We start from the raw sequence: 13,991 nt of genomic DNA on the forward strand, positions 1-13,991 counted from the left end.
GAGACTGCACACACTAGAAGTTATCTTGCTTTTTCATTATTATTAATTTGCATTTTAGTAGAGCCCAGTGGCCTGAACTGAAATTATGACCCCAGTGCATTAAGCACTTGCACAAAACACAGAGTAAGACAGTCGCTGTCCCGAAGAGCTAGTCTAAATAGATGAGACAGACAAAGGGTGGCAGGGGAAACAGAGACACAGTCAGTGCCTTTGCCTAGGTCACACAGCAGATCAACAGCAGAGGCAGGAACAGAATCCAGGTCTTTTGAATTACAGTGTGTTCCATTCACTGGACCAAGGAACCTTGTAATATTATACAGCTGTTACAATAAAAATAAAATCTACCTTTACCTGAAATTCTGGAATTATTTTTCCTATTTGCAGTAGAGGGAAATAGAGGTAAATGATCCTCCTCTTTTCTCCTCCCTCCCTGCAAAGTAACACACAGGAGTGGCCAAGTTTAGTGGAAGGGGGTTTCTGTAGGGGTAGCAGGAAGCTGGGTTGGAAGGTCCCCTCCATCCCATCCAGCTGAGGAGCAGCAGTGGAATCACTCTGCATGGTGCTGCAGTCGTCCCCTACTGGGGCAATATCCCGTGGATCCATATATTGGAAGATTTCCCCCTAGTCCTAGTTCCCCATACCTAGCGACATGGGGGTATGAAAGGAGCCCCTCCAAACTTGGTCTCTATGGCACACAAGGGATGTGAACACTCAGCATGGGTGCCACAAATTCTTTTTTCCTCATCCGCATGGTGGAATCACATTGGTTACATCTGGAGCAGCATGCATGGATCTGCCCCCACATACTCCATGAACCAGATGTGGAAACGGTCAGTAAGTGCTGATTTTACCAGCCAACACATGACAAGTGCAAAAACCATTCTGTTTCACTGATGCAGTGAGCGGCTCAATCAGGAGTTTTAATTGAAAACAAGAGCAAAGGTGCAGTCAGTGAAATAAAACGATTTTTTAAAAATGGCTGTTAAGAGTGTGCTCGCATTAACTCCCTGTTCAGACTCTTGCCGTTAGTTCAATAAGTTTCTAATGAAAGTGTGAAGATACGTTTAAAGAGGTGGTTGGATTTGGTGTGTTGCCCCCAGAGATCATCAGATCCCACAGTCTCATGTTATTAATATTTAATGGTGACTCAGCACCTTACCAAAGATCACTTTATTCTCAGTCGCTCAGAGTGATGGCAAAGAGCCCCTCGTAATGCCCCCATGATAACCTGCTTCCCTGTATTCCACTGAGCAACAGATTTGAAACACAAAGGGCATCTGCTCTCACATCAGCTTTACCCTGCACTGACTACAATATATGGCTCCTTCTGTACAGCAGCGTGTGCAAAGAATCAGCCCCAAACGCTGTGTACCAATAACGTGAAGGGTCTTGCAAACACTCACAACATAGTTCAATTCACTCTGCGCCAGTTTAAAAGTTCCAGGCATCTAGTCATGGAGCAGAGGCTACCCCACACAAGAAAAGTGAGCAGTCATGTACTGCAAATAGTAAAAGGGGAAGTTTCATGAATAATCCAGGGGCTGCAAATAGTTTGTCCAGGTGGCTGAGCAGATATTTGTGACTAGTGTATGCAGGGGAGATGTTCAGAGGCCCAGGGGACCAGGAAACCCCCGACTTTCACTGAAAGTCGAAGGAACTTGGGCACCTAACTCCCATCTGCGCCTCTGAAAATCTCCCCTTGCATTTGCAGAGATGATGAATGGTTTGCAAATGCCTTGATAACAGCAAGAGAAAAGGGCTAGGTTCATTTGTAACGAACAAGTCAAGCAGCTCTGCTTGGTATTGAATGGGACTTCTTAAGCCTAGAAATACCATCATGCTACGATTAAGAACAAGCAATGGTGGCATTCGATGCTTGCTATTTCCGGCTGATCCCATTAAATCATTAAAGAACTAAGAACAACAGTGTGAACTACACCTATATCAGGACTGTGAAAAAACACCGGTCCCCCCGACTGACATAAGTGCCGGTGTGGACAGCACTATGCCGGCCTGAGATGTACTTCATAGCTCCCGCCGCTTGTTGGGGATGGTTTAATTACGCTGATGGGAGAGCTCTCTCCCATCGGCAGAGAATGGCTACACAGGAGACCTTACAGCGGCACAGCTGCAGTGGTACAGCGGTGCTGCTGTCAGGCTATGTCTACACTACAGACCTAATTCCCACTGAAATAAACTTGAGTTAGGCACCTAGACACCTTTGAGAATCTAGGCCTGTGTAACTAAATAGGCTGCCTTTCCATCTAGAGCCAGGCCAAACAACCTATGTACTGGCCTGTCAATGCCATTCTAAGCGCTTACCTACATGGTGCATTAGTCCACACCGGGGGTGTAAATGCTAGTGCCCACTACTGTGTCATACACTAACCGGCCCAGGTGGACCCTGCCACCAACCCCCAGCTCTTTTATAAGAAGGGGAATTCAGCCTCTGCTGGTGGTAGAGCCTGAACAAATCTTCTCTAAATGTCAGCAGTCTTGATTTCCCAGGACTTCTGACTGCTGGGTGATGCTCTGTTAAAGGAGAGCCCAGTCCCCCATTTGCTAAGGATGGACAGCTGGACCATTGTGTTGCACACCGGCAATCCCTCTGGGAAGCCGTGATAGGCAGGAGGTCAAACTTGATCATCACGATGGTTGCTTTGGCCCTTAAAAATCGATATCACCGCTCCATTGACTTCGACAGTTATAGCACTGTGCAGCTTGAGTAACACGGTGGTGAATGAGGCTTGCTACATAAAAATGAGAAAGATGCTAGTGTAACCTCAGGGACAAAATACGTTTAGGTACCAAACATTTGAACAGCACCCTTCCGAGGACCATTGCAGTAGATTGCTCTATCCATGGATGTATGCAGTGGTGTTGCAGCTGTGTTGGTCCCAGGTTATGAGAGCGACAAGGTGGGTGAGGTAATATCCTTTATGACACGAACTTCTGTTGGTGAGAGAGACAAGCTTTCAAGCTGCACAGAGCTCTTCTTCAGGTCTGGGAAAGGTACTCCGAGCGTCACAGCTAAATAAAAGATCGAACATATAGTTTAGCATAAGTAGTTAGCACCTATGCTAAGGGGCCATTCCACGGGAAAGGGAACCATTAACACCCCTGCAGTCACAGGACAAAAAGGGGGGTTAAGTTGGTTACAGATTGTTGTAATAAGCCATAAATTCAGTGTCTTTATTAAGGGCATGGTTTTTAGTGTCTCGCAAAGTTATGAATTTAAGCTCCCAGGCTTGTCTTTTGAAAGTGTTGTGCAGATTTCCTTTGAGGATGAGGACTGACAGATCACATATAGCGCGATCGCTTTCTGAAAAAAATGTTCACCCACAGGTGATGTGATGTTTTTGTCTTTTATCATTTTCCTGTGTGTGCTCATTTGAGAGTATAGTGATTGTCTGGTTTCAACCCACATAGTTGTTACTGGAACATTTAGTGCACTGGATCTTGAAAGGTGTGTTGTGGGGGATGTTGATCATCGTAGCCGTGGAGATGGGTGTGCAGGTTTTGCATCTGTTGTTCTGGCAGGGTCTGATGCAGCTTTCGGTTGATGTGGCGTGGGGTGTGGGGAGCTTGCTCCTGAGGCTGAGCTTGGAGGGTTACCGGCCACTTCACCTTGAATGGCCCCTTAGTTTAGCATTAGTAGTTAGCATATATTCTATCTGTTCGATCTTGTATTGAGCTGTGACACTCTTAGTATCTTTCCCAGAGCTGAAGAAGAGCTCTGTGTAGTTCGAAAGCTTGTCTCTGTCACCAACAGAAGCTGGTCCAGTAAAAGATATTATCTCACCCACCTTGTCTCTTTAATGACCCATGGGTGGTTTTTTATGAGTTAGCCATAGCTGATCTTTAAAATCAATATGCAGGTACAAAGGCAGTATTTCCCAATGGCTATAACACTAAATGGGGTGTCAGGAGACCTGGGTTCTATTTCCTGCTCCGCCACTGGCCTGCAGGATGACGTTGGGCAAGTTACTTTAACCGCTCTGTGCCTCAGTTTCCCCATCAGTACAATGGAGATAATATATGGCTCATTTGTAAAGAAATTGGAGATCTGCTGATGAAAAGTGCTATACAAGAGCTACCTATTATTATTTTATTTGTGCATATATGATAAATATACATCTTTATGACCATATAACCCCATGGGTGTTTCTCTTTATCCAAGGAGAGATAGGTCAAAGAGGAGGTTGAGTAAACATAGCTATAAAGCTTGCAGTGATTCAGTGACACCTTTTTTCTATGTGACAATAGTAGCACATCCACACTGATCCCGTATTAGGTCATCAGTGACCTTAAAAATGTTCACTGGGCTATTTTTATATACGAACAGAAGTACATAAAACATCGCACGAACTAAGCACACAACAGCCAAGTAACAGTTGGAAATAATGTAATGCAAATTCATTGGAGTCCTGATCAGCATGTTCATAGAATGTTTGTAAAATGCAAATTATTGCGGACGATTACTGTATTTAGGACAGCACAATGGGATATGTAATAAGCAGTTATGAGATGAAAGAAAGGAAAGGGAAAATGTATGCTGCATTTCACAGAAAACTTTCTAGTAGTGTGATCTTATTAAGCTGGAGAGCTGTCTCCCAAGGGAATTGATGGAAACTAGACTCAGTAAAAACACGGAACAATCCTGCACTGGGAAGGCAATTTGATAATCTATGGGGTCTTTTCCATCTCTAACTCACATGATTCAAAACTGCTCCAAACGCAGGGATATTCAAATTGGCTGGTAGCAGTTTTATAACATCTAAGCAATTTTATAAGAACATCTTTAGGCTTCTTTTATGAGAAATTCAGGTTAGCTTTCAGAGCCATGTCAGATGATACAGCAAAACATACATCATTCTCACTGAAGTTACACATTGGACATGTCTTCATGTTTTTAACATATGGACAATTGAAGATGTGCTATGATGAAGGATGGATGATTGCTAGAGTTAAACTGGTAGCAGTGTATTATAAAAAACAAACCCGGTAGGTGCTAGGTGGTGCAGTGGGGTTGATATATTCAAGGCTTTCACGTCTGGAAACCACAGCACATATCTAGCTTAGGTCACAAATTTAAATGAGTTAGGTGATCTCAGTGTTGTTCTGAATAGGTCTTTTTGTGCACATCACAATAACCGTCACAATATTTGACCTAACTGGCTAACGCTTGTCACAGTCAATCAAGAAATTGACGACAAATGTGCTGCAGGTTTGGGGGCATAGGTAGTGCTCTGCAGGGTAGCCTGCAGAGCATCTGCTCACATTATAACTGGGCATAACCAATACTGTCAGTAGCCCACTTTTTTAAGAATTAAAAATCACAACAAAAATGGTTCCAATAATGAATATCTGAATCACCGGGCAAACAGTCTTCTGCAGACATTTTACACTAGTAATGGCCATCACATGCAGACACTGGTTCTCATTATCATTCTCATTTAGCATGTACCAACTAAGAGAGGGAAGTCACCCAACACATGTTTCATACTGTACACAATGTAATCTAATTTTTGTGATCAGGTTTCTGATCACACATCCCAGGCACTACTAAAGTAATCTTTCCTAACAGGCATGTGTTTTAAAAGTGCAGATTTTAGATAAAATCCATTTAAATAACCTACCCTTGAAAGCAGCTTATTTCATCTTGGGGAACTGATCAAATATTCACGCACAGTTTCTAAAATCACATTGCAAAAGAAAAACAAATCCCTGGATTACATATCGGTGTGTGTCGATTATACACATATGAACATACTGTATATACAGGCACGCTGTATAAATACAGCATAGGTGTAGATGTGTTAACTTTGGAAGATTTGATAAAAAATACACACACACACACACAATAGATAATAATAAAAAACCCCCCACACTTATTTATTGAGTGATTTCATTCACCAACACATAGCTAGAGAACATATGAGTTAGAGAATTAAATTTGACTTACCAGCTTAGGCTGTACAATGCAGAATGGGAACAAGTTGGTAGTAATTGTCCACTATCTTCATTCAATATTTCACATTGGCTTTGCTTTCTTTTCTGGTTCAGCCTCTTTCCTACACTGTATGAATGATCAAAAAAGGAAAGAGCTTACTACAAGCAATTACTGACGTCCAAGATCACTGATTAAATCTCAGTGCAAAAACCAAAGATAAAAACAAATTATGAAACATCTGAAGTAAAATATCTGATGTCTTAACACTACTTGTGCTCTTAGTGCTGCAGCTATAGTAATGACCGGTATCTAAGGCTCTTGTTTCTGTAGTCAAAGATGCCATGACTTCTGTATGCTTTTAGCCTGTTGTGTCTCTAAGAATTGATCAGCACAGCATGCAAGTAGAACAAGTAATCACTGCCCAGAGTAAACAAAACGGGAATTGTAGTCAATTGTCACTCAGTATGAACAAAAAGACATTAATGCAGTCATCTTAAAACAATTAGTTCTAAGTTAAATCAATAAGAGAAAAATAATCCTCACCCTACACTTTGTCCAGGAATTCATGATTGCATATGATGTACTGTTCCTTCTTTCACCAAGCTACCAATACAGCTGTCTGCAATCATAGCAACAAAAGCAGCAACCATATCCATAGCTCTGGGACATCTGCAAGATCATTTCAAAGCTCCCAGCATGAATAGGTTATCTTTAAAAGGTTATTAAACCCGTAAACCCGCCCCCCCACCAGCACGTACAACTTTAATGATGCTTAAATTTTAGTTACAACAGGTCCCCAAGAATGAACTTTAAAATGCTTTTGACAGTACAGCCTGGTACAAAAACAGTGACAAAAAAGAGGTGGGTTTTTTTTTAAATGTATAGTAGAAAATATAAAACCTGGATCCCATTGAACCCAGTAATATGTTACAAAGTCAGAATATGCAAAAAGTTTCCAAACCTCAGAATGCTAAAAATACAGATATGTGTTGGACTGAAGATAAACAAAGATGCTCAAGTAAAGCACTATATGTTTTTGGATCGCCTTCCTGGTTAAATTCGAACAACCATAAAAGTTAAGCACCTAGCAACAGAATAAAATGAAAAGACTCTTTTAGATTCTCACTTTGGGATGTGTCTATATCAGTTGTCTATCATAGTGATTTTACTATTATTATTTGTGTTATCATAGCGCCTAGGAGCCCCAGTCATGGGCAAGGATCCCACTGTGCTAGGTCCCTGCCCCAAGGAGCTTACAATCTACATATAAAACAACAGGTGGATACAAACAGACCAACCAGGGGGTACAACGGAACAATGAAACAGTACCGGTCAGCGTGATAGGCAGGGACCTCACATACTAGTAGCCTGCCCACTGTTCAGTTTTTTGTAGGCACTGTGGGTTTTACAGTGAGCCTGAAGTAGCCTCTCTGACTCAGTGCTGTTACTCAGGTATGATTCTGGAAAGTGCTGAGCATGCTCTGGGAGATGGTGGCCACGCTTGACTCTCACCCACTTCAAAAGAAAGTTGAGGGTGCTGAGCTTCTTGCAGGGTGGTGTCCTGCTTATGCCAGTGCAGCTGAGAGCAGAATCTGTCCCTATGCCCCTACATGACATGGGGTCTGTTCTTACACAGCCTGCAGCAGAACTGGCTGGACAGCTGAATATAACTCTGACTTCTGTGTTGAATGATAAGTGCTTTCAAACTTTGGGGAGTTTGAAATGTGGATCTAGGCGCTCCGCAGCGTGAGCCCATCTCAGGTGATTAGTCAAAACAATGATCCTTAAATTGGGGCCAACTAATAGCGATCATAGCCTTCCACTAACTATAGCTTCAGCAATCTGTTAGGCATAAGCTGCACAGTATGGAGTAAGAACTCCAATCTGTCTTTTGAAACTTGGTGTCAGACTTCAGTAAACCTAGTGAAGCTGAGAAGAGGTCTGGACTGATGAAGGCGAGCACTGGAATTATTTTAAGCGTCTACAGGTTTGCTGCTTAGTGCCGACATGTTAGCTGCTTATGTTTAACTGGTCAGAGCAGTGCAAAGTGTTCCCTGCAAAACCTTGGCACTCCACAGAACTCACCTGGTTTCAGATTTTGTTCTAAGCTGGCAACCCAGCCCAGGTTTCAGTAACAAGATTTGCCAGACTGGGCCTAATATTTGACATTGAAATGGTTTTGGATCAGAATTGGTTGAAACTTGGTGGTTGTTTTGCTTTGAGGTTTTCTGATTCATTCAAGCTCAAGACTCAGTGAAAACCTCCTGGGATGCAAATAAATCACATGGGAATTGCAACTGCAGAAAATCTTTGCATCTCGGCTTGGGCCCGTTTGAACACCATTCTGTCAATGGTGGAGGATGAACTAGTTTGGAGACTACTTCAGTGGTGATGAACTCGTTTGGCAAAGGAGATCTGTCAGAATGGGTATTGTTCAAAAGCACATCAGCAGGGAGACGTAAGGCTAAACAAGGCCCACTGTGATGGAGGTGCCAATCTTGCCCACATATTCTCATGAGGAAAAGCGTGGTTTGTGGGAATCTTTGAGGGTGTGGGGATAAATTGAAAAAAAAGTGTTGTTTATGTAATTAAAGGACTGCTGAATAATTATGAGAGCTCCCTATTTCTCCCAAGTTTTTAATTTAAGTTTCAAATATAAAACTTAAGAGCCAAATCCTCAGCTGGTGTAAATCAAAGTAAATGTAGTGCCACTCATTTATACCAGCTGGGGGCATTTAGTGTGGGTTGCGAGAACTTGAAAGCCTCTCAAAGTCCTTTCAAGGCAACAGAAGTATAGATGTTAAAAAGCAAGAACAAAAGCCTTAGTTTCAGTTCAGCTCAGGATTCTTTTCCAGCTGGCACGCTGAACAGCACCTTGCAGGTCTCTTTATCAAAGTCAATCGCAGCTGGCTTCAGACATTTGAGTTGAGCTCTGTTAAGTATAACTCAGTCTGATAATAAGATGCTATGCATCCGATGAAGTGAGCTGTAGCTCACGAAAGCTCATGCGCAAATAAACTGGTTAGTCTCTAAGGTGCCACAAGTACTCCTTTTCTTTTTACGAATACAGACTAACACGGCTGTTACTCTGAAATCAGTCTGATAATGGATCAGTTCCTGAAGTTATCTTAGAATTTCAGAGAGCACTTTGTTAGCCAGTAGTTAAACAATGCTGACAAATATACGGAACCAATAATTTCTTGTTCCAGTTTTAAATTGCTTACAATTATTACAGAGTGGCTTGTCCAATGTCACTCAGAAAGTTAGTGGCCGAGCTGGGTTTGGTCTCATTCAGTCTAGTAACCTATCCATGTGGATATATGGTAGGGCTGACTGGTAAACAACTATTTTGCTTCATGAGCAATTTTGAGTTTTTAAAATACGTTTCCATTTAAGAAGACTGGGGGGTGCGGGGAGAGGAGTGGAAGACCCAGATCAAGTCCTGCTCTTCCTGATTCAGGGAACAGAAAAAATACAATGACCAACACAACTCAGATTTAAAATAGCACACTTTGAACATTAAGAGTAAACCATCCATAGAGTGAGGGAAAAGGGGAAACGTGATCCATCCGTAGAGTGAGGAAGAAGGGGAAACGTCACAAGAAAGCTCATGAGTAAATTCTAACACACATATCTGAGGAAGATGAGATCCTCTCAGTTATTCTGACAAACATAAAAAGTACCCAGACTCATCCAGAAAATTGTTCAGCATCAATTATTTGTTCAACTGTAGACATTAGCACAGCGACCTGGCCTTTGTCTCTGCTAGGATTTTAATTTGCTCTTGCTCCCTATTTTTCAGCTAATATCCTGATACTCCTCTTGTTACGCCACAATAGTTTCTACAGCTGCCCATTGTAAATTACGATGACAAGAATCTAATTCCCATAAAGATTAGAGATGAGAGGAATAATAAGAACCATTATTATTTAGAAAGCACTTAAGCATCTGCCTAATTCTACTCAAGGCAAGTGGGATTTAGGCACATGCCTAAAGTTAAGTGCATGCTTAAGTGCCTTTCTGAAACGGGGCCTTAGTATAACCCAGTATGTATTTGCTCCCAGAGCTCTGTGGGGCCAGTGATGGGAGATGATATACATTGCCCTGGCCCCACCCACTCTTCCTCCATCTCTCTCCCCACTGGTGGAATCCTGTTAGCAGACATCACTGGGTCAGTTACGCTCGGGTCAACTTTCCAAGCTTTTTCTTTGCAACTACGAGGATTAGAAAAAGAAAAGGAGTACTTGTGGCACCTTAGAGACTAACCAATTTATTTGAGCATAAACTTTCGTGAGCTACAGCTCACTTCATCGGATGCATGCAGTGGAAAATACAGAAGACGTTTTTATACACACAAACCATGAAAAAATGGGTGATTATCACTACAAAAGGTTTTCTCTCCCCCCACCCCACTCTCCTGCTGGTAATAGCTTATGTAAAGTGATCACTCTCCTTACAATGTGTATGATAATCAAGGTGGGCCATTTCCTACAGGACAGGCCTAACAAAGAAAATAACAGAACGCCACTAGCCGTCACCTTCAGCCCCCAACTAAAACCTTTCCAAAGCATTATCAAGGATCTACAACCTATCCTGAAGGATGACCCAACACTCTCACAAATCTTGGGAGACAGACCAGTCCTTGCCTACAGACAGCCCCCCAACCTGAAGCGAATACTCACCAGCAACCACATACCACACAACAGAACCACTAACCCAGGAACCTATCCTTGCAACAAAGCCCGTTGCCAACTGTGGCCACTTATCTATTCAGGGGACACCATCACAGGGCCTAATAACATCAGCCACATTATCAGAGGCTCGTTCACCTGCACATCTACCAATGTGATATATGCCATCATGTGCCAGCAATGCCCCTCTGCCATGTACACTGGTCAAACTGGACAGTCTCTATGTAAAAGAATAAATGGACACAAATCAGATGTCAAGAATTATAACATTCATAAGCCAGTCGGAGAACACTTCAGTCTCTCTGGTCACCTGATTACAGACATGAAAGTTGCGATATTACAACAGAAAAACTTCAAATCCAGACTCCAGCGAGAGACTGCTGAATTGGAATTCATTTGCAAATTGGATACAATTAACTTAGGCTTGAATAGAGACTGGGAGTGGCTAAGTCATTATGCAAGGTAACCTATTTCCCCTTGTTTTTTCCTCTCCCCCACCCTCCCCAAGACGTTCTTGTTAAACCCTGGATTTGTGCTGGAAATGGCCCACCTTGATTATCATACACATTGTAAGGAGAGTAATCACTTTATATAAGCTATTACCAACAGGAGAGTGGGTTTGTGTGTGTGTGTGGGGGGAGAAAACCTGGATTTGTGCTGGAAATGGCCCACCTTGATTATCATACACATTGTAAGGAGAGTGATCACTTTACACAAGCTATTACCAGCAAGAGAGTGGGCTGGGGGGAGAGAAAAACCTTTTGTAGTGATAATTACCCATTTTTTCATGGTTTGTGTGTATAAAAACGTCTTCTGTATTTTCCACAGTGTGCATCCAATGAAGTGAGCTGTAGCTCACGAAAGCTTATGCTCAAATAAATTGGTTAGTCTCTAAGGTGCCACAAGTACTCCTTTTCTTTTTGCAAATACAGACTAACACGGCTGTTACTCTGAAACCGAGGATTAGAAACTTATTTTTTCAGCGATTTTCTTCTCTTCTGTGGAGTCTTATCTTGTCCTGTGGGCCAGATGAATTTAGCAAAAAGACCAGATGAAGTCTGATACACAGCTTAGACGAAAATCTGAGTGATGACAGTTAATTTAACTTACCCAAAGCGTGAGCACCAAATCGACAGAAGCAAGTAAAGCCACCTTGAGGGGTTCTTGTATCCCCATTGGAATAAAGATGTAAATATTTGATTTAGCTTCAGTCATCACTAGTCTAGGGACAGGTCTGCCTATATCTAGGTTCTTTACCTGTGCAACTCTCCTATGGATGAGAGCTCTCTGGCTGCTTTAGGACAAACAGAGTGTGATGACAATTTAATACAACTCGTCTGTTCATGACCATTTCCTGATGGTTCCTCCCCTGGTGTCAATATTTTCTATCCCTTCTGCTTTCATTTTGAAGGTTGGCTATTGGATTTGATCTCATGACTTATCTTTTCATGGTGTCTAGTATTTCTCCATATTCTTCAGTGCAAACATTAGTTGGTAGAAAATGAAACAGACTTTTCTCTTGTCCAGGCTACTTCTTTAACAAATAACTATTTTGCTAACATTAACTGAAATTAATGCATTGAAAACCCTTCCTGCCACGTGGGTTTAAGTTCATTGATTGCAAGTTCAGAAATGAAAGGACATAAAATAACATTTAATAAATAAAGTAAGAATAAGTATGCTAAGGAGGGAACTTATCATAAAGGAGAAGAAACATGGAATAAATGATCAGGAAAGGTGACTGAATAAGAGAGTATAAATGAGTTCCAGAGATACCACCATTGATTTCTGAAGAGGAAGAAAAGATTGAGAGGCACAGAGAGAAGAAGAAGTTGGGATTAAGATAAAACAAACAGTGCCACAGGTTGGTCTGATCTGGTGCAGGAACTCACATGTTCTTAGACTTTGGCGACTAAGGGGATTCCATTGGTTGACCTATATACACGTCAGCTATTTAATATTTCAGCTGCCCATATTTCATACTGAATTAGTTGAGCTGAATAGTTCAACTACTCTGTTTCCACAAACTGTACTAGGGAAGCGACACGTTGCAGTGGGGACATTTTCATATCCTTCTTTTGATCACCTTACAAGGTGAGCTGCGTCCAGCATATCACTAACTGAGCCACTTTGCATTCCAGCAGATGATTTATTTTCCTGTAGATGTGAGTTTTGCAATATATTTCATTTACCATGGCCTCCCTAATTTGCTGACTAACTGGAATGTTTAACATAATTTTTACCCTGTGGTAGCCTCAAATATATATACAATAGATATTTTAGCAGCTACGCAGTATGTTTTGCTGGATTCCAGTTCCATTGATCAGATTTGTACTTATGTCTTATGCAAAGTGATAACATATGTAGCATTTTGCTTACCTGAATGGGAATGCTCAGATGGTGTGTTGCATCTCAAGGTAGGTGGGCAACACTAAATTTTTATTTCATCAAACAATAGGTGGCAGTATTCACTCAGTTCTTCACAGGCAAGATAATGGACCACGGAACAGCAGGAACACACATATACTGAGCTGTCCCAGTTACACCATGTCCACCTCTTAACTACCAGGCAAATTTGCACAAGATATTTCAGTAGGAATCATTTGCATATTCTAGGCCAGATCCTCCGTGTATGTAAGCTACTTTAGCTCTACCATTGTCAATGGAGCTAAACCAGTGCTTAATTGGTAATGAAAGAGGTGCTGGGGCTCAAGCAATTAGGTGCCAAAGCTCAAGCAACTTTTTTACATTCATATCTGACATGGCAAGCGCAGAGGTGCCAGGGCTTTGAACTGCCAAGCCTAGAGGGGCTACGGCTCACCCCTGGCAAGCCCGGGCACAAATTAAGCACGGAGCTGAACTGATTTACACCAGCTAAGAGTCCGGCCCTATGCACATAGAGAGGATGTAAAATGCTCAAAAGAACAGTGGGGTTTGGAAACTGGAAGTAAAGTTTGGGGTTAAGAAGCCTAACTAATCATGTCAGGATTTTTAAAAACTTCATATGGGGCTTGATCTTGCTCCCAGTTCAGTCAATGGAAAAACTGTCCTTGTCTTCAATGGGACAGGCTTATGCATTTCCTGTGGTTAGAAAACTATCTGGTCACTTGGGGGTCTGAATTCTCCCACACGAGTGTAAATAAAGAATGACTCCACTGAGATCCATGAAGATATTTCATTGTAACATTAGTGTAAGAGAGAACACAATCAGGCCCGTGAAGACTATAATCATTATGAATCAAAAAGCAGCTGCTAAGGCCACCCATGACCCATACATAGATCGGAACTTATCACTAATGTTTCCTGCTGGAGCTGCTGCCCTATGGTAAAACAGTGAGTGTTCCAAT

At 42.0% G+C, this 13,991-nt stretch overlaps 1 protein-coding gene across 4 annotated transcripts in view; it reads right to left on the reverse strand.

Moving 5' to 3' along the window:
• The window catches only part of ANKFN1 (ankyrin repeat and fibronectin type III domain containing 1), a 149,637-nt gene that overhangs the window by 93,917 nt on the left and 41,729 nt on the right, over positions 1-13,991 (reverse strand). For 2 of the 4 annotated variants that reach the window (XM_043528503.1, XM_037914628.2), the window contains exon 2: positions 5,966-6,079. The gene's annotated coding sequence lies outside the window, so the exon portion shown is untranslated. Of the gene's footprint in view, positions 1-5,965; positions 6,080-6,496; positions 6,623-13,991 lie in introns of all 4 variants that reach the window. The other 2 variants (XM_043528501.1, XM_043528502.1) reach the window with 2 other exon arrangements.

The sequence above is a fragment of the Chelonia mydas genome, chromosome 14 (genome assembly GCF_015237465.2).
Source record: "Chelonia mydas isolate rCheMyd1 chromosome 14, rCheMyd1.pri.v2, whole genome shotgun sequence".
NCBI lineage: Eukaryota > Metazoa > Chordata > Testudines > Cheloniidae > Chelonia > Chelonia mydas.